Source organism: Alligator mississippiensis, chromosome 12 (genome assembly GCF_030867095.1).
Source record: "Alligator mississippiensis isolate rAllMis1 chromosome 12, rAllMis1, whole genome shotgun sequence".
In the NCBI taxonomy this organism is placed as follows: Eukaryota; Metazoa; Chordata; order Crocodylia; family Alligatoridae; genus Alligator; species Alligator mississippiensis.
The window spans coordinates 34,320,111-34,339,923 of NC_081835.1; the positions used below are offsets into that span (position 1 = coordinate 34,320,111).

Below are 19,813 nucleotides of genomic sequence, written 5' to 3' on the forward strand. Positions count from 1 at the left end.
AACTACTACAAGACTGTTTCAGGCTGGACATAAGGAAGAATTTCTTTACTGTCCGAGACCCCAAGGTCTGGAACAGCCTGCCACCGGAGGTGGTTCAAGCGCCTACATTGAACACCTTCAAGAGCAAACTGGATGCTTATCTTGCTGGGATCCTATGACTCCAGCTGACTTCCTGCCCTTTGGGCAGGGGGCTGGACTCGATGATCTTCCGAGGTCCCTTCCAGCCCTAATGTCTATGAAATCTATGAAATCTATTAAACAGAGAGCACTAATAAAGTTGCCAGAAATTGGTGCTTACTTTAGAAGCACTTGGGAACTTTACTGCATCCCCTTTAGATTTCTTCTTGATGCCATCAAGTCCCAAAAACCCAATAAAGTGGCAAGGAGCCTGTTTTTGGGTTGTTTTTTCTGACAGACCTGCCTGCCACAGCCTTTCTTCCTCCACGTACTTGGAAAGTTCTTTCCTTATGGCGGAGCCTGCCCGCCACTTCTGTGACAGTGGGACAAGATGCCAGCAGGATCTAAGCTGTGGTGGAAGCTGGCCTTCCCTCCATAGTGGCAGTACCCCCCAGGTGACACCCACCCACTAGCACCCTGCCTGGATGGTCCTGGCGGAGTGGGGGAGACCAGGTTCAGGGCCTTTGAGACCCAGCAGCAGCTCATGCAGGAAGACTCCACTGATTAAAAAACAGAAAAAATCATCAAGGGGCCTGATCCTTTTTTTTTTCTCCCAGAGCCTGCCCATGTCTCCCATGGCAAACGGGGCCTGGGGGGGATGAGCTGCTGGCAGGACAAGTGCCCCCTGAGCTGCAAGGGACCCTGGTGTTTCCCTCCATGGCAACAGAAAATTCCTTTAGCTGAATTTTTCCCAAATCATTTGGGGATGGGTCTTAAACCTCCCTCTATGGGGGGTTTTCAGTCACTCAGCCCCTAAGATTCTGCAGGAACAAGATCTTCAACAAGGAATACAATAAAATCCATTGCCCTTACTCCCACTCCTTAATAAGGTAGGAGAAACTTCTCCTGGAGTCAGTTCCTCAATGATAGGGAAAGATTGAAAACAATGAGCCTCTGGACATATTTACTTCTCCTTTATTACCTGTGGCAGGGTAGGGTGCTTTTGGCATCTTTGAGCAATATGCCTTGTAGTTGGGCAGCAGTTGATTGTGTGGTTTTAGGAATAGCATAGACAAGGATTGTATGGGATGGTTTGGATATCGATGAATCTGCCTTGTGGTTTGGATATGGATGACTCTGTCATTATCAACTAGATGATCTCTGGAGGTCCCTTCCAGTCCTACTTTTCTATGATTCTAAGATTCTTAGACCCTTCCCCATAGTGCTGCCATCTCTGTCACGCATTTTGTATTTGTGTTTTTGATTATTCTTTCTGAGACGTAGCACATTGAATTTGTGAGAACAGAATTTCATTTTGTTGGCTCTAGCTCAAATTTCCAAGCTATCAAGATGCTTGTGAATTGTGCTCCTGTCCTCCACTATGTTGATAATCCTTCTCAGTTTTTTGTCATTCACAAATTTGGTCAAAAGGTTCTCTATTCCAACATCCAAAACATTTATACACATGTTGAACAGCACAAGGCCCAAAACAGACCCCTGTGGTACTCCAATCAAAACCTCCTGCCATTCTGATGTGGATCCATTTATAATTACCCTTTTCTTGTGGATATGGAGCCAGTTGTCCATCACCTTGTCATAGTTTTGGCTAGTCCTACTGAAGTCCAGATACACTACATCCAGTACATTCTGTTTATCCACCCAGAAAGTTATTTTGTTGACACAGGAGATCAAGTTTGCTTGATCTTAGCCAATCCATGCTGGCTGCTCATGATCAGCCTTTCATGATTAGCCTATCATGCCAACTTGGTTGGGATCCACTGTCTTACACACAGACTGAATCTCATAGTCAGAGACACCTTGGAGGGGGACAGGGCTGCCAGTGATGGCGCCACCACTACCACTGCGAGCCAGCTCATTTCAAAATATAGGAAGGTGGCAAGCTACTTTAACCACAGAATCAATGTGGGTAAGATGCTGTGGGAGAAACAGGCAGAGCTGAGCATCCTGCAGCAAAAAACCATTCAGGATGTGAAGACTCAGAGGAACTCCACATATCTGATGTTCGAAAGGCTGATGGAGCAACAGAAGGCCATCCATGAGATTGCCTTCCTTGGGGAGATTGGGATCACCAGCCCCCTGAACTGAGCCAAGTGTGGTACCATCTCCCAGATCTTGGTGGTCCTCAAGCCCTTCCTCGAGGCCGCCGAGACCCTAGCCCTGTTACCAGAAGGCAGGTTGGCCCCTTTAAAACCAGAACTTTCTGGGCACAGCATGCTGGTAAAGTGGGGGTTAAAAGCTGAGCCAGGCCAGCTAGTCAGGTGACCAGAAGGGGGCAGGCCAGAACTATAAAAACCATGGGCTGGTAGTTCACTGCTGATGCCCTCCTTAGCCAGGTGATCCCCATAGCGAGAGAACTGGAGAAACAAATGGAGAAGTTCCAGGGGGTTAATGTTCCTGGCTGGGGCAGGCCGCTGTCACCAGACATGCCAGCAGTGTTGAGGTGGCTGAAAGAGGGCATCAGGAGATGGCTGTATCCCTTAGAGTCCAGTATGGTCCATATGCTGGTGGGCATGTGTGACCAGAGGGTGAAGGGGAGCATGTGCACTGGCAGTACCAAAACCCTCAATCACTGGATGCAAGTGCTAGTCTACAGAGTCAGGAAGGCAAAATGGCAGAGGTTTCATGGTTGGTAGGGTCGGAAGGGACCCAAGCAGATCATCAAGTCCAACCCCCTGCCATGCACAAGAAAGAATGCTGGGGTCAAACAACCCTGGAAGGGTGATTATCTAGCCTCCTTTTGAAGACCTACCCAGGGTAGGAGCAAGCACCACTTCCCTTGGTAGTTGGTTCCAGATCCTAGCTGCCCTGACTGTGAAGTAGCGCTTCCTGATGTCCAGCCTGAACCCACTCTCAGTCAGCTTATGGCCGTTATTCCTAGTTACTCCTGGTAGTGCTCGGGGGAACAAGGTCTCTCCCATTCCCCACCGGTCCCCCTTGGTAAGTTTATAGACGGCCACCAGATCCCCTGTAACAGGGAACCCTAGCCCTGTTACCAGAAGGCAGGTTAGCCCCTTTAAAACCAGAACTTTCTGGGCACAGCATGCTGGTAAAGCGGGGGTTAAAAGCTGAGCCAGGCCAGCTAGTCAGGTGACCAGAAGGGGGCAGGCCAGAACTATAAAAACCATGGGCTGGGCAACAGTAGGGGCCAGCAGCCAAAGGGGAAGGAGTGCATATAAGAGGTCCATGGAGAGGCTTGGTGAGCGGTCTAAGGCTGTAGGAGAAGTACCAAGGACCCTGGAGAAGCGGCAGCAACCCCAGAAGGACTGTAGCCCACAGTGGGGAGCAAAAAGACAAATCCCCTGAGTGAATGTAAGCTGGCATGCTGCCTTCTTTACTCATATTTTTGGTGACAATTATAGCCCATGGACAGACTGTTTATATATATATATATATATATGCACACACACTTTTGTTATTGAATAACACCAGTGGTTTGGGTGAGGCTATTGGGGAAGGATAAGGCCTCCTTGGAGCCCCACTATAGCATGAGAACTCCGGCGCCTGCATAGGCACAGTGTTTGGGATGCACAGGCCCAGCAACAGAGAGGGCACAGTATTCGGGTGCACAGGCCCAGTGCCAGAGAGGGCAAGCCTAGTAGGCCAGGGTGGCCTGATGCACCCAAGATGCAACTGCATTTTTTTTTCTTTTTTGAACTCGGACGGTGGAGATCCAGAGCCATTGCCCAGCTTTGAACTTATGACCCCCTGCCTGTGGGGCCCATGGATGGGCCTCTGGGCCAGGGAGGCTGTGCTCCAAATCTGAGCAAAAAGGAGGGTCACAAGCCCCAAGACTAAAGAGCTAGAGCCTTGGAGTCAAACCCTATTTGGTGGGTTTAGACAGGGAGGCCTAGCTAGAGAAAGACTGGGTGTCATGGCTCGGGGTTCTGCGGGACGGCCGTGATCTCCCCAAGGCCCCCTCCTGTGCCAAGTTGGCCCAAAGGGCACTCTCACTTCTCTCCTGCCACATCTTTGATGGAGAATAAATATATGGGAGGCTGCCTTTCATCCTCTTGGACATGGTTTGTTGTAATATTTGATCCCGTGGAATCCCAGACCCCTTGTGGGTCCCGCTCTGCAATGGGTGCTGCAGGGGCACCCTAGCCTTATGGGCTATGCGTGGCTCCAGCCACCCCTTTACCACACCCCAAGCCTCGCAGATGGAATTGATGTTCGGTCTGGGCCTTGTTATAATGTGGCCCCCTTGTCCTCTCTGGGCCCTGCACGGCCCTGGTCTAACCCTATGTTCTCTCTGGTGCTCGTCAATGCCGCCCCCGCTCTGGGGTTTCTATCACCACCCCCTCTCTGGGGTTTTTCCCAGGCTGCCCCCTTCTCAAGGGCTTCTCCAAAATGCTGCCCCCTTCTCTAGGGCTCACCACACCTGCCCTGGGGCTTCTCACCAATGCCCTCTCTCTGGGGCTTCTCAACTGCCCCCTCTCTGGGGCTGAGGTCAGTGCACCATGAATGCTGCACCCTCGCTGGCACTGGGGTCCCCACACTGTTGTGGGTCCCCTATGAGGCCTCCTCCAACCCCTAATAGCCTCACCCAAACCACCAGTGTTTAAGCAGCAACAAAACACAAGCCCCTGGGCTGTAACATAAATTAAAGCTGCCCGGCTTCAGCCCTGGGGTTTATATGTGTCGGGCACTGCCCCCTTCAGTCAGCTGACTGCTGGCAGATGTGAGTCATTAACTACTCTAGTTGCCCTGGTGACCAACAGCTGGGCTCCTTACTCACTGCTTGGGCTCTTTCCCTAGCAGTTTCCCGTCTTTATAGGAGCAGGGCACCAAAGTGCTCTGCGACACACCTCCCCTTAAGACACAGACTCACTGAGGCAGGTCTTCATTCTTGTCCCTCTGGCCTCCTTTGTCTTGGTCCTTTTAAGGTCTTGTTTTGGCTCACCAACACTTCAGATGTGTAGAGGCGGAGGTTTTCAGGTGCCTCCTGCTCGCCTTTTCCCCAAGGCTCACCACGTGGGATTTCATGGGAGTTTCCCCGCCACAGGCAGTTCCCCCACATTAGCCAACCTTGGTAGGCTGAACTCTCAGTTGGTTGAGCTCCTTGCCTTCTAGGGTCTACCCTCTCTTCCTATACTACTCTTCGGGGGGTGGGGGGGAGGGGGAACTTTCCCCACTCCCATAAAAACTGAGCCTTGTTGTAGTATGGCTCAAATCTTCTCACTCCTCCCCCGGGGAGTTCTTGCTTACTTTGGGGGTTTTTTTCTCCCCCTCACATCTGGCTCATCTATACTCAACCCCTCTATACCCAGGTCTCTTTCCTTGGGCAGATCATGGGGTTTATCACTTCCCTATGACTCTCTGGAGATCCTGAAGCCTTCCCCAGATCTCCCACTTTTTCCTCAATGCCCTTTGAGCATATTCTTCCTTCCAGAACTCTATCTTCCCCTGGCTAGTGGGTCTTCCTTCTGGTTCTTTATAAATCTTTACATAAGCTACTTCCCCAACTTTGGCTTCAATAATCTTTCTCAACATCCACCACTCGATCTGTCAGGGATATTACTTACATGAATCTGAAGTCTCTTCTCAGGCTTTTGTCCCCGTTTGGGTGATCGTTCCCTCCTCCATATCTCTGGCTCCTTGGCCTGACTTTCTTTTCTGGGTCCCACTGACCCCTTTTTCTTGGGGCTCATCTCTGACCCATGCTGCCTTAGGCCTTGTGTCACCCGTGTACAGCCCTGGAGAACCAGGCGACTGTTCTCTCTTCTTGGGCTAGCTTGTTCCCCTTTCCCTGCCAACACTACATCTATTATGTCTGCTTCCACTGGTGGCCTCTGACTGGGTAGTGTAATTTCTCCCTTAGCTTGAAGTTTACAGAGTTCCGCCAGCTGAAGCCTTAGATGGCTCATCTCCTCCGCATGATGCTCCACCCATTGGTCCCATCTCCTATTCCAGCACTCCAGGAGGGCTGGCAGGACCTCTTCTTGTAGGGCCATAGGCTTCACCCCTACCAACCCCTTCCCTGGGTTGCTTCTCTCTGGTTGCCCTGTTTTGGCCTCCTCTTTTGTATCCTCCGGGCCTTGGTCTCCAGGGAACTTTGCTTGTTCTGGAGGTTTCCGGCCCCCTATCTGTTTGGTCGTTAGTTGCACCTCCACTTCTCTCAAGGACCTTTTTACTACTTCAAGTTCCTGGTGCTGCTCTAGACATTCAGACTTAACCATGGTCACACACTCCGCTAGTTGGGCTCCCAGCATCTCCAGCCTCTCTCGCATTGTCTCTGTGAACTTCACCACTTGAGACTTCTGTCCTACTTCTGTCTGAGTTGCTATACCGGGTACCTCTGGCATCTCCAACTCCCCAGTATATTGGCCTTTTGTCACCGTCCAACCACTTGGTGCCCATAGCATTTTATTTTCTGCCTCCAAGACCTGAATCTGCTGCTTTTAAGGCTTGCATTTGAAGCTGTGACTGCTCCTTCTCTGTGTTAGTCACTGCCTCTTTAGCCAAGCTGTCTTCTAGGAAGAATTTTAAGGCACTGTACCTGTTCTCCAAGGTGGTCTCTTTCTGCCTTTACACTCTGTAACTGGGACTGTAACCCATTGTTCTCTCTCGTTCCGGCCTCTAACTCCCTTTCAAGGGACAAGTTTCGATTGTGCAGCGCCTCGTACTTTGCCATGTTAGCTATTACCTTTTCCATCTCCTGTGTGACTGCCTTGCCCATTTCTTCTGCGTGGATATGGCTTTTGAGCAGTTTATCCTGCAGCTCCTGTGCTAGGTGTTCTGCTCAAATGCACTTCTGCTGCCAGTCTTCCAACTCATCATGCAACCCCTCTATTCAGTCCTCCTGGCTGCGGACTGTTTTCTGTAGGAAGCTTATTAGGCTTCTTGAGACCTCCAAACTCTGTAGCATCTCCTTTGGTTCCCCTGCCTGGGTTGTGCAGGTTTCAATAGACCTTTCTCTCCATTCTGCCACCTCTCTCTGAATCTTCTACAGCTTCTCTTCCCTCTCTGGCTCTTCTAGGCTTCATTTGCGATAAGCTGTTATAGTGCGCGAGTTCTCTCAGCTTCCACCGCTATCAAGCACCTGATTTCTTTAGAGCCTCGTTCCCTTTTTCCCTCCTTGTACCCGCTGTTCTAACCCGGCAGCCTTTGCCTCTGCTTGCTCTTTCTGAGCCTTTTCCACTTCTAATTCCCACACTAACCGAGCCGTTTTCTCTTCCAACTCATCCACTCGCAACAGCCAGGTGAAATTCTCCTGTCTTAGGCCCTCTATATCCTCTGCCTCTGCCATCGCTAGCCTGGACTTACTCCTTCACTGTTTGGGCCCTAAGGTTCATTCCCCCTAATTAGGGATACAGGGTTCCTCTCCATGCACGGCCTTATGTTCCCGGCCAATGCACCACTTTGTCACGGCGTGGGGTCCTGCGGGATGTCCTTGATCTCCCCAAGGCCCCCTTCCCATGCCAACTTCGCCCAAAGGGCACCCCTCACTTCTTGCCCGCCATGTCTTTAATGGAGAATAAATATATGGGAGGCTGCCTTTCATCCTCTTGGACATGGTTTGTTGTAATATCTGATCCCGTGGAATCCCAGACCCCTTGTGGGTCCTGCTCTGCAATGGGTGCTTCAGGGGCACCCTAGCCTTATGGGCTATGCGTGGCTCCAGCCACCCCTTTACCACACTCCAAGCCTCACAGATGGAATTGACGTTGTTCAATCAGGGCCTTGTTATAATGTGGCCCCCTTGTCCTCTCTGGGCCCTGCGCGGCCCTGGTCTCACCGTGCGCCCTCTCTGGCACTCATCAATGCTGCCCCCTCTCTGGGGTTCTTCACTGCCCCCTCTCTGGGGTTTCTCCCAGGCTGCCCCCTTCTCTAGGGCTTCTCCAAAACGTTGCCCCCTTCTCTGGGGCTTCTCAAATGCTGCCCCCTCTCTGGGGCTCACCACACTCGCACTGGGGTTTCTCACCAATGCCCCCTCTCTGGGGCTTCTCTACTGGCCCCTCTCTGGGGCTGGGGTCAGTGCACCCCGAATGCTGTGCTCTCGCTGGCACTGGGGTCCCCACAATACTGTGGGTCCCCTATGAGGTCTCTTCCAACCCCTAATAGCCTCACCCAAGCCACCCAAGTCTTTAAGCAGTAACAAAACAGAAGCCCCTGGGCTGTAACATAAATTAAAGCTGCCCGGCTAAACGTCATTCAAGCCTACTGGGGAATACTCCATCCCTCCACAGTGTCAGACGCTGCTCCTGCAGTCAGGCTTCTCCTCTCTTCCCTGAGAGAGCTCCTTCCCTCTTGGCTGCTGGCAGGGAACTGCCTGCCTGGCTTCAGCCCTGGGGTTTATATATGCCAGGCCCTGCCCCCTTCAGTCAGCTGACTGCTGGCAGGCGTGGGTCATTAACTACTCTAGTTGCCCTGTTGACCAACAGCTGGGCTCCTTACTCGCTTCTAGGGCTTTTTTTCCTAGCAGTTTCCCCTCTTCATAGGAGCAAGGCACCAAAGTGCTCTGCGACACTGGGGTCAAGGCCAGTGGTGGCAGAGGACCCCAACATACAAAAACAATAGGCAGTCTCCCGCTCACAAAAACATCAGTATAAAATTTTTCATTACGATGTGGCAGGAGAGTAGAGAGCAGGACACAAGAAACCTTAAAGGAGACTCTAAAGGCACCCCAAATAGGGCACTGATAACAGGGAAGATGGTGCTGGGGAGATTGACCTGTTACATCCCCTCTCAGACTTCTCTTGTGGAGGCTGAACAGGTTCAGGTCCCATAGCCTTCCCTCATAGGGCCTGCCCTGCTGCCCCCTGATCATGTGAGTTGCCCTCTTTTGGACCCTTTCAATGCTGTCCACATCCCTCCTGAAGTGTGGCACCCGGAACTGGACACAGTACTCCAATCGCGGCCTGACCAATGTCGCATAGAGGGGGAGGATCACCTCCTTGGACCTGCTTGTGATGCATCTGTGGATACATGACAAGGTGCGGTTGGCCTTACTAACCACATCCTGACATTGGCAGCCCATGTTCATCTTGGAATCCATATTGACTCCAAGATCCTTTGTCACCAAATTTGCCCATTACTTTGGGGTGTGCTCATTTATTAGGGATAGTTTCTAGGGTCTTGGTGATTCTGTCAATGTGCTGCTTGTGTTACTATACGGAGCTGTATTTCTCCCTTCTGCAAGACCTCACCCCCAGTGGAGCTATCTTGCAGGACTCAATCTCAATGGGACTGGGTTCCTCCAGTCACCAAATCAGTCATACACACAAACACACACAAATTAACGTGACACGCCTGACCTGGCTGGGCTGATCAGCATGGACAGGCTGACACCCTCATATGCCAAGAATCAGTTCATAAGAGCAACAATAAAAGGCAGTCAGACACAAGCACACAGGTGAACAGAATCCCTCTGAATCCGGCTGGGTGTCCAGCTGACACCCTCATGGGCCAGCATTCAGTTCATAAGGGCACGTCTGAGTCAAACTGGGTCAATCAGCCTGTACAAGCTGATCCCCTTATGTGTTGCAAACTCAGCACGTCCCAATCTTTGGCCTCTTGATGAGCAGACCCCACAATATTTTTGAGCTTCACAGGGATCTTTAGCTTAGGTAAAAGAAGTGTTGCTGCAGAACATGGGAGGAAAGAGAAGCAGAGAAGGAAAAATATACCCAATTACTACCAGTTTGACTAGAAAAGTTATTTATTGCTAAGCATATGAAATATATAATAGTACTAGTAGTAATAGACATGCAAAAGAAAAACAAACACAAACAATGACAATACTACCCTGGTTTCACTAAGTATTTGGGGAAACTTAGCTCAAGCTTAACTGATACAGTTCAGGTTCAGAAGTTTATGTCTAGAAAGAAGAGAGAGAGCACTGGGATCTCACCTAGTCCAAGATACTCAGGCTGCAAAGCTGACAGTCACAGTCTGTAGCACAATCCTTGAAGAGAGAGATGATCTGTTCTTCCAGCGTCCCAAGAACGACAGGGGATGGTGTCAGCACAGGAGTTTTCTTCTTTCCTTTTCCTCTCCTTCTCCTTTCCTTCTTCTTCTTCTTGAAGCACACACACTTTTTACAGATTTTTATACCCTCAGTTCAGCTGCTTCGAAGCACCCTCAGTAGTGTAAATCATTTTCTTTTCTATTGACAAGGGGTTATTTGGCTTGGGACATCTCAAGAAACTGATTGATAATCAGGAAACACTTAAGATTAGGGAGTAACCCAAATCCTTGGGAGCCAGCTTGAGATTCCTATGGATGGCAGATATACTGATGGGATATCTCATGGTTTCTTCAGGAACAATAGATAGCTTGCAGCATCAGGATTTTGGATTTTTACTTGTTGTGCACAAGCCTCGGTTTAGCATGACTTTTCCAGATCTTACTATAGTCTTTTAACAGACTTATGACAATTATTGGGGTGCTCATAACCTTTTGTGGAGAGGACTCCCACCAGTCGTCTCGGGAAAAGTATGACAACACCTGTGATTAGGGCTCCAACGGGCTGGACGTTGTGATGAACCCTTAACCATTGTTCAAATGTTGCCCATGCCCCCTCTGACTCGGTCTCTTGCCTCAGCATTCCCTAACCCAGCAACCGAGTTTTAGTCAATCAAGTCTAAATAGGCCTCCCATAGTGGGACCGGGGAATGTACGGCCCGAGATGCCTATTAAACTTAGAGCTGTGTGTGTGTGTCGGGGCGGGGGGGGGGAAGTCCTTAGTAAATCCAGATTAGAACTTGTCTGATAAATGCTGAGCTGGGTGTGTGTGAACATGGGTTGATTAACATTTGAAGCACAGATTCCCCATCATGCAGTGCTCCCCTGCTTCTCTGGTCCCAGAATTCACTGCAGTCTCTGCTTCAGGCTTTCTGTTCTCCATCTCTCATGTAAATGAATGGTCATCTGGTTCCATCTCAGATGCAAATGAGACCTAGGGCAGTTGGTTCACTCTTGTCACCCTTATCTGGAGGGTCTTAGGTGTGTCTCTCACTGCATCTTAATCAGTTTCGTTTAGGTAGAGGAGGGGAGGGGGGGGGTGAGTCCTTTGTGAGTCAGACAGACTGCATCCTGTGCCAGGGTTACCCAAGAACACAGACCTGAGGCATGACACCTTTTCTGCCTCTGTGCTGATGAGAAGGGAGTTCCCTAGCCTGTAGGTATGCTGCTGGTTCTTGATCCCTAGGAGCAGTACCTTGCACTTGTCAGTATTGAAACACATCCTATTCTTATCTGCCCACCCTTGTAACCTGTCCAGATCTAGTTGTAGCCTCTCCCTTCCTTCTAACATGCCCACTTCTCCCCACATCTTAGTGTCATCCATGAACTTGAACAAGGTGCTTTTCACCCCCTTGTCCAAGTCACTGATGAAGATGTTGAGCAGTGTGGGCCAGAGGACTGAGCCTTGGGGAACTCCACTGCCCACATCCCTCCAGGTCAAAAAAGACCCATCCACCACCACTCACTGGGTGCAGCCCTCCAGCCAATTTGTGACCCATCTGACTGTGTAGGCATCAAAGCCAGAGTCACCTAATTTTTTCATGAGAATGCGGTGAGAGATATTGTCAAAGGCTTTCCTACATTCCAGAAAGATTATGTCCACCGTGACACCTGCATCCAGGGCTTTTGTGACCTGGTCGTAGAAGGCAAGCAGGTTGGTCTGACAGGACCTGCTTCTAATGAACCCATGTTGGTTTCCCCTAATCATAATCTCCCCTGCTGGTCCCTCACAAATATTTTTGGATAATTTTCTCAAAGAGCTTCCCCAGGACTGGGGTAAGACTAACGGGCCTATAGTTTATTGGGTCCTCCTTCCTCCCTCTTGAAAATGGGGACCACATTGGCCCTTTTCCAATCCTCTGGCACCTCACCAGAGCACCATGAGTGCTCATAGAGCTGTGCCAGGGGTCCTGCAATGGCCTCTGCCAATTCCCTCAGCACCCTTGGGTGGAGATTGTCTGGACCTGCTGATTTGAAGATGTCCAGTCCCACCAGAAGTTCGCTGACCAGGTGCTCTCTGACCCTGGGCCCAGCTATGCCTGTCCTGAGTTCATCCAAGATCCCAGTGCAGGGGATGTCCCGGTCCCTGTTCAGAAATATGGAGGCAACAAATTTGTTAAAGAGGTCAGCTTTATCATCTGGTGCAACTATCAGATTGCCAAGCATGTTCTGCGGGGGCCCCATGTTACCCGGTGCCTTCTTTTTACTCCCTATGTATTTAAAAAAGAACTTTTTGTTGTCTTTGATCTGGGTCACTAGTCCCAGTTCTGTCTCTATCTTAGTTTCCTAACAGCCCCCCTACAGTCTCAAGCAATGGAGGTTTAATTCTCTTTGGTGATGGCCCCTCCCTTCCATCAGGTGTACACCTCTTTTTTTTTTTTTTTTTTTTTTAAGCTTTCGGACAATCCTGAATGCCTTTGGTGAGCCATGGGGGCTTTTGAGCATGTTCTTCCCCTGCTGGCTTTTGAGCACTCTTTCCTGCTTTAACTCGCATTGGGACTGTCACCCTTTGGGCTCAGAGGATCATCTTAAGGAAGGACCACTCATCTTGAACTCCCAACTCCCCTTCCCTCCAGGACCTCAGTGCTTCCCCAACTAATCTCCTTAACTCATTGAAATTGGCCCTCCTGAAGTTAAGGACTGCTGCCTTGCTGCAGGCCTTTGACACTCTGCACTGGATGGTGAATTCCAGTAGGCGATGATCACTATCACCCAGGTAATCAAGAACCCACAGTCCCCTCACCAGGTCATCGCCTGTGGCCAGGACCAGGTCCAGCTAAACATTCCCCCTGGTGGGATCATGTACCTCCTGGGTTAGGTGGAGGTCCTGTGTCTTGGCTAGGAACCTACGTGAGTGGTCAGACCTAGCCGACTGCTTCTCCCAGCAGATGTCTGGGTAGCTTAGGTCACCCATGATAACCACGTCCCTTGAATTAACTGCTTCTGTGAGCTGACCTGAGAATTTCCAGTCCAGCTTTTCCCCCTAGTTGGGTAGTCTGTAGTAGACACCCACCATTAAGTCCCTTTCCCCCCGACCGCCTTGTATTCTAACCCAGAGCACTTCAGTCTGCCCCGCAATGCAGGCAAGAAAGCCAGTCAGTGAAAATGGAAATGGAGGTGTCAGGGGTGAGGGACAGGCTGGCATGGGGGATGTGGAGGAGAGGCAGATATAGCAGTGCAGGTAAAAGTGCAGAGGTGCCTGGGATGTCAGATGTCCAGCAGGTCGCAGTGTGCCAGAATTCCACTGTGTGTATTGAGTGCTATGAACTGCCTGAACCCTGGCTGCTCAAATAGGGAGAAGGGCTGGCTATCCAGAGCAAGCATCTCCCCAGTGGTCTGGGTGATCTCGCTCACCTTGGGATCATGCCCCCCTCTCTCTGCTTTCCTCCAGCTCTGAAAAGTGGTTTGTATGTTCAAACAAGCACCTAACCTCATCACCGGAATTAAAGTCAACTTACTACAAAACCTGCCAACTATCTCCAGTACCCCTACAAACTGCACACCAGAATCTATCAAAAACAACAGAACCCAACTACTTGTGGGGGTACATTCCTCAACAAAAAAACACTCTGCCTCCAGGCCTGATCCTGAGAGGGAACAAATTACAATGCAAACCACTTTTAAGACCTAGGTCTGTGAACTGCACTTCATCAGCCTCCTAGGTAGTAGGTACAGAAACTCATGGACTCAATATGCACAGCGGAATTCTGGTACACTGTGACTTGCTGGACATTTGACACCCCAGGCACCTCTGCACTTTTACCTGCACTACTACATCCCCCTTTCCTGTCCCTCACCCCCTGACACCTCTATTTCCATTTTCACTGACTGACTTTCTTGCTGCATTCTTGCCATCCTTGCTGCATTTCTTGCCATCCTTGCAGGCCAGGCCAGCCTCTGGCTTCTTTACTATTCCTTCCATCAGGACCAACTGCAGGTACTTCCTAACCTGACAAAGGGGTTTTCAGTGCAAAAGCTGGCATCCCGGGCAGCTAAGCTGAGCTCACTGTGAGCCTCACAACTGCACTACAACCAGCAAGTGTCAGGCCTGTAAAAGATGTGACGGGTCTGGGCATTCCCCGTCCAGGACTATGTGCATGCGTGCATTAGCTGGAGGTTATGGTGCCTCCTACCCATCTCTCGACAGGGGATTGTTGGTCCTGGCATTTACAGGGGTGCTGCGCCACCAGCAGTCCTACCAGGCCTCTCTACCCTGGCAGAGTGCAGTTTTAGTGGTCATGCCCAGGACCTGGGGCCTCCTCTTTCCCCATAGCCCCAATCTCATACCTCCAAGTTTGTCCTAGCAGGGGAATGAGCTCAGTAGGGACATGTTCTTCCCCTGCTGGCTGGTGATGCAGTTAGTGCCACCTCCAGCTGAGAGCAGGGTCTTACTCAGCTTTTAAAAAACACAAAAAAGGAAATTGGTACAGGAGTGAGGAGGGTGGCACTCAGTCTGCCTACAGGTGGAGCTTGGGGAACCCCAGCAGCAGGAGGTTGACCTTTAGGAACACCAGCTGCTCCACCAAAGCAGGATCTAAGGAGGTGTGTTGGGGTGTCACAATATCCCCAGCAATGCTGAACACCCTTTCACTTGGAACACTGGTTGGTGGACAGGACAGGTGGTGTTGGGCAACTGTGTCCAGATCCTGCCACATCTGCCTGTGGTTTGCCCATTAGGCTAAGGGGTCGCAGTCCAGTGGCTCCACATCCTCAGTGAGATAGGTAGCCACTGAAGCATTGGCACTACCTGCTCAAGGATGGGGTCTGGTGCGTTTGGACCCCAGCATTGAAGCCATGCCCATGGCCCACATTGGCAGTGTCTGGCATGGAGGAGACTGGGAGTGCTGGCAGGGGAAAATGAATCCCTCTCTTCCACATCCCCTCGCCTCTGCATTTTGGCCTCCCTGACTTTGTTGACCAGCACCTGTGTCCAGTGATCTAGGGTTTTGGTGCTGCCAGTGCACATGCTCTCCTTCACCCTCGGGTTGCACATGCCCACCATCATGTGTACTGTACTGGACGGCAAGGGACCCAGCCATCTCCTGATGCCCTTCTTCAGCCGCCTCACCAGTGCCTGCACATCTGGTGACAGCAGCCTGCCTCAGCCAGGAACATTGATCCCCTGGAACTTCTCCATTTGGTTCTCCAGTTCCTTCATTAAGGGGATCACCTGGCTGAGGAGGGCATTGCCAGCTCTAAGTATCTCAGTGGCCTCGAGGAAGGGCTTGAGGACCACCTGTTCAGGGGGCCGCTGATCCTGATCTCCCCAAGCAAGGCTATCTCATGGATGGCCTTATGTTGCTTTACCAGCCTTTTGAGCATCAGGTATGTGGAGTTCCACTGATTCTCCACATTCTGCATGACTTTGTGCTGCGGGATGCTCAGCTCTGCCTGTTTCTCCCGCAGCACCTTGCCCCCCTTGATGCTGCAGTGGAAGCTGCCCACCAGCTTCCTGCATTTTGCAATCAGCTGGCTTGTAGCAGTAGTGGTGGCAGCACCATCACCAGCAGCCCTGTTCCCCTCCAAAGCATCCCTCGCTATGAGGTGCAGACTGTGCCACACAGTGGATGCCAACAAAGTTGGCATCACAGACAGGCTTCACCATATTGGCCCCGCTGTTGGTGACCATGAACCCGCAGGTGAGTTCAGCCTGCCCATGAGCCAACCCTGCACCATGCAGTTCCTGTTCCCTATGATCTCCCTTGCCATGTGGGACTCATCCAGCACCTCAGCTTGCAGTAGAGCCCACCAATGTTCTGACTGATCGCACCAGTGCTCTGTGAAGGAGAGGTAGGCCTGATCACCACTTCGGCTGCTCCAGATGTTGGAGGTGAAATGCAAGGTTACCTGTGGCCCTGCCTTGCACAGCTCCTCCCTCAGGTACTCACTGCATGCTTTATACAGGGTGGTCACCACCGTCCTGCTAAAGGTGGTACGTGCAGGCACTAAGATGGGGCCAGAAGTGCTACAAACTGCCTGAACCCTGGCCACTCAACTAAGGAGAAGGCCTGGCTATCCTGAGCAAGCATCTCCCTAATTGTCTGGGTGATCTCGCTTGCCGTGGGAACGCGCCCCCTTTCTGTCCACCTTTTCCCCCAAGGATCCAGGGTGGCCTGCCTCTGCTTTGGGGGAAAGGGGGCTTTGGAGTGAGCGGGGAACTTCCCTTTTGGCACGCTCACACTGGTGCCAGGCTGAGCAGGAAGAAGGGCAAGGGGGTGTTGCCTCCTCGGATGCAGCAACATCACCGTGGTGGAGAACTGTTTCTCGTCCTTGCCATGGCTCATGTGCCTTTGGCAGTGCTGGCAGATGGCAAACCTGGGATCATCTGCCAGTTCAAAATGTTCCCACACTATGCTACTTGCCCACTTCTGGGTTTAATGTGAGGATCCTGCCCTATTCCACTCCTCAGCAGGCGGAGGCTCAACAGTAGCAGGAGCTGCCCCAGTTGAGCCACTTGCCTCCACAACCTCAGCCTCCTCTGAAGTGCTGCTTTCCAGGGGAGACCTGGGTCTAGGGGAAATTTGAGGGGTGTGGAGCACAAACTCTGATTCCCCCTCAGTCCCCAGAATTGTTTGAGCCAACACGCTCAGCATCGCTGTCTCCAGTTCCAGCTACTCCTCTGGCAGTGGGTGGCTCGTGCTGAGAGATGACATTGGGGTGGAGGAGACAGTGATTCGACAGCTGGTGCCCACTTCTGGACTGAGTGGAGGTGATGCAGGTGCAGGGATGTCAGGTTCCAAATACGGCTCCCACCTCCTTGCTTCCACTGCCAGCACTGATGTCATGGCTGCTTGGGAAGAAGAATGCATCTGTTTGGGGGGTGCAGCTTGCAGCTTTAGCTCTCCCTCTACCCCCTCTCCCTCCCCTGCCAGAAGACCTGGCACCTGCCTTTCCAGCACACTTTATATTAATCTTTCCTGTGCTGAAAAAGGTCTGTGTGTATGTCACTCCTTTTGTGTTATGTGTTTTATTCCCTCTGTTGTGTGCGTCCACTGGACTCTTCTTTGATTGTTTGCTTCAGTAAAAGGAAGCGTTAAGCGCTATGTAAAAATTGTGTACTGTCAGTCTGCCTGTCTTCTCCTACGAATATCTGATTTTTCTTGTTCTGTATTATGTGTGCGTGCAATCTGCGTGTCTCCCTGCACAGTGATGGATCACACTGGCAGGGAAAACACATCTTTCTTTTTTCAAAGTTTACAACAACAAAAAAGAGCAAATATAAATTGAAAGAAATGAATTGAATAGTACTAACAGATGCTAAGCTAAATCCTACCCAATCCTTTCTAACAACAAAAAGGAGCAAGCAAGTTCAACTACTGACTAAAGCAAGCCAGGCCGAGCTGCCTGTCTGCTAGGGTACCTTTCTCAGGCAGTTCCTGAGACAGAATAAGCTTACAGAAGGCACAGCACACCAGCAAACAGAGGCTTTTATGCTATTTCTAGGTCCCTTCCCCCAGACACTGTCATTGGAAAGGCAGCCAGAGAGAAATCATTTTCACTGACCACCTATGCATGTCAGCCTCCCCCCGGCCGTTCCCCCTCGCTCCCCCACTCCCTCTCCCTCTTCTAATTTTCACTTTAGCCATCTGAAGCTTTTCTGAAGTGCTTTGGAAGCTCCAAACCACTTTGAGAAGCCTGAATAAGCCAGCGCTTCGATCCAGGCTTGCTGTTTCGGTGTCCGAAGCGGTCCTGGATCCGAAGCGCGGTCTGAAGCCTCACACAGCCATACCAAACAGCCTGTTCTAATGACCTGCCACAAGCTGCTTTGTTGTAGCACTGAAGAACTGTGATCTATTAATGGATTTCATGTAGAAACAAGATAATAATCCAAATTTGAATAAATGCCAGTCACTGTCACAAAAGGATTAATTCCTTGCATATGAAAATGCCATATCTTATATCTAGTTTCATCACCTATCCAGTTCACTTTAATTTTTTTCCCAATCCTGTTCCATAGGAGGATAAGTTATAATGATTTATTTTCCATCTCTGTAATCAAAGGGAACAAATTCATACAGATGTTACATTCTGTTATGTACACTTCTCCTGCCAGAGTCTCCACACTTCACACCTGGTATAGATTCCCATTGGCCACCCAACCCTCCTCACAAATGATCTTACCTGTGGTTCTCTCTATATTCTTGTGACAGAAAGGGCTCTGTCTTCCAAGTCAATTCCAAACAGAACAAGCTGTTCGACAATTATCACTTTGAACAAGTATTTCCATTTATGCGCAAAACAGTGTGAGGAAAGCAAACCTCCATTAAACAGAAAATAGATGACTGTTCCAAAATTACAGCTTTCATGATGTTTACCCCAAAGGATCCTTAGAGCTTATGCAGTGTTAAGGATATTTGCCACCAGTTAAATATGTAAATTCTTTAAACACACAAAAGCCTTACAAAAAAGGCATATAACATTTGACTTTTCCTGCTTCGCATTATTCATTTTTATCTCCCAAGAACAAGGCATTGATTATAATTATAGTGGAGATTTGAAATGTATGCTTGATTTTATATATATATATATATATATATATATATATCTGTGTGCTTTATCCTGAAAATTATGTGCATTTAAATACCAAATATATCCAGTACATTAAAAAAATCTTCTCATGCTGTAAAACAATTCACATTGCACAGACAAAACAGAGCCCCTTTGACTCGCCGAAAAAAAAGTATATACACATATGTGTGTATATGTGTGTGTGTGTGTGTGTGTGTGTGTATACAGACACACACATGTATGTACATACACATATGTATAGATGTGTGTGTGTGTGTGTGTGTGTATGTATATATATATATATATATATATATATATATATATATATATATATATATATATAAATAAAATTTTGGAGAGTGAAAGGGGCTCTGTTTTGTCTGTGTGTGATGTGAATTGTTTTACGGCATGAGAAGATTTTTTTAATGTACTGGATATATTTGGTATTTAAATGAACATAATTTTCAGGATAAAGTACACAGAGAAATTGCCTGTGAAGATGAAGAAAAGGGTGCTTTGAGATTCTTTCACTACTTTCCTGCTTTAAGGATGAAGCCTAAAATAATAGCAAGGGTCTGATTCTGGTGATAGTAAGGACAAATCTGCAGTCCTTTTACAGACAAGCATCCAGTAAACTGTGGGGGCTGCAAGATCATTGCCATAGTGTTTAATTTTCTGGTTTTTATTGTTGTAAACTTGCTATTGGCGTTGCAGAGTTGTCAGCTGTTTTCTAAGTGCTACAATTAATTCTAAGTCTCTTTATTACATGAGCTCAGCTATTAAGATTTTTAGCGCAGCATTAATGCTTGACCTAGTAAAAGAGAAATGAATTGCTAGCTGAACAGTTCTAGGCTATTACATATACATTTTCTTCATTTTTAAGAATGATTTAATGTATTGTTCTTGAAAGGGAGGTACTACTCATGTACATCCAGCAATTTGTTTTTTGTAGGAGGTAAGTAGAGAGGGATTATGCTGAAGAAAGTTCTGATTCTCAAACTATTTATTCCCTGTATCTGAATATACAAGACTGCTTCACTGCCTTGTATCTTGTTTAATGATCTAATCAATATGCAAAGTAAGATTATATTGGGTACAGACAGAAGTGTAGCTCCCAGCTGTAACTCAGAATGATTTTTGCAAAGAATTTTGAGTTATAAGGTTACCGCAGACCAAATAGAAGTGCACTGTTGGTTCCAGGGGG

General features: G+C 49.3%; 1 long non-coding RNA gene across 1 annotated transcript in view; it reads left to right on the plus strand.

Annotated features, from left to right (window-relative positions):
• Positions 1 to 3,296: 3,296 nt before the first annotated feature.
• The window catches only part of LOC132244541 (uncharacterized), a 33,940-nt gene continuing 17,423 nt past the window's right edge, over positions 3,297 to 19,813 (plus strand). The window contains exon 1 of the long non-coding RNA XR_009456102.1: positions 3,297 to 3,447. This is a non-coding gene — a long non-coding RNA (uncharacterized LOC132244541). The remainder of the gene's footprint in view (positions 3,448 to 19,813) is intronic.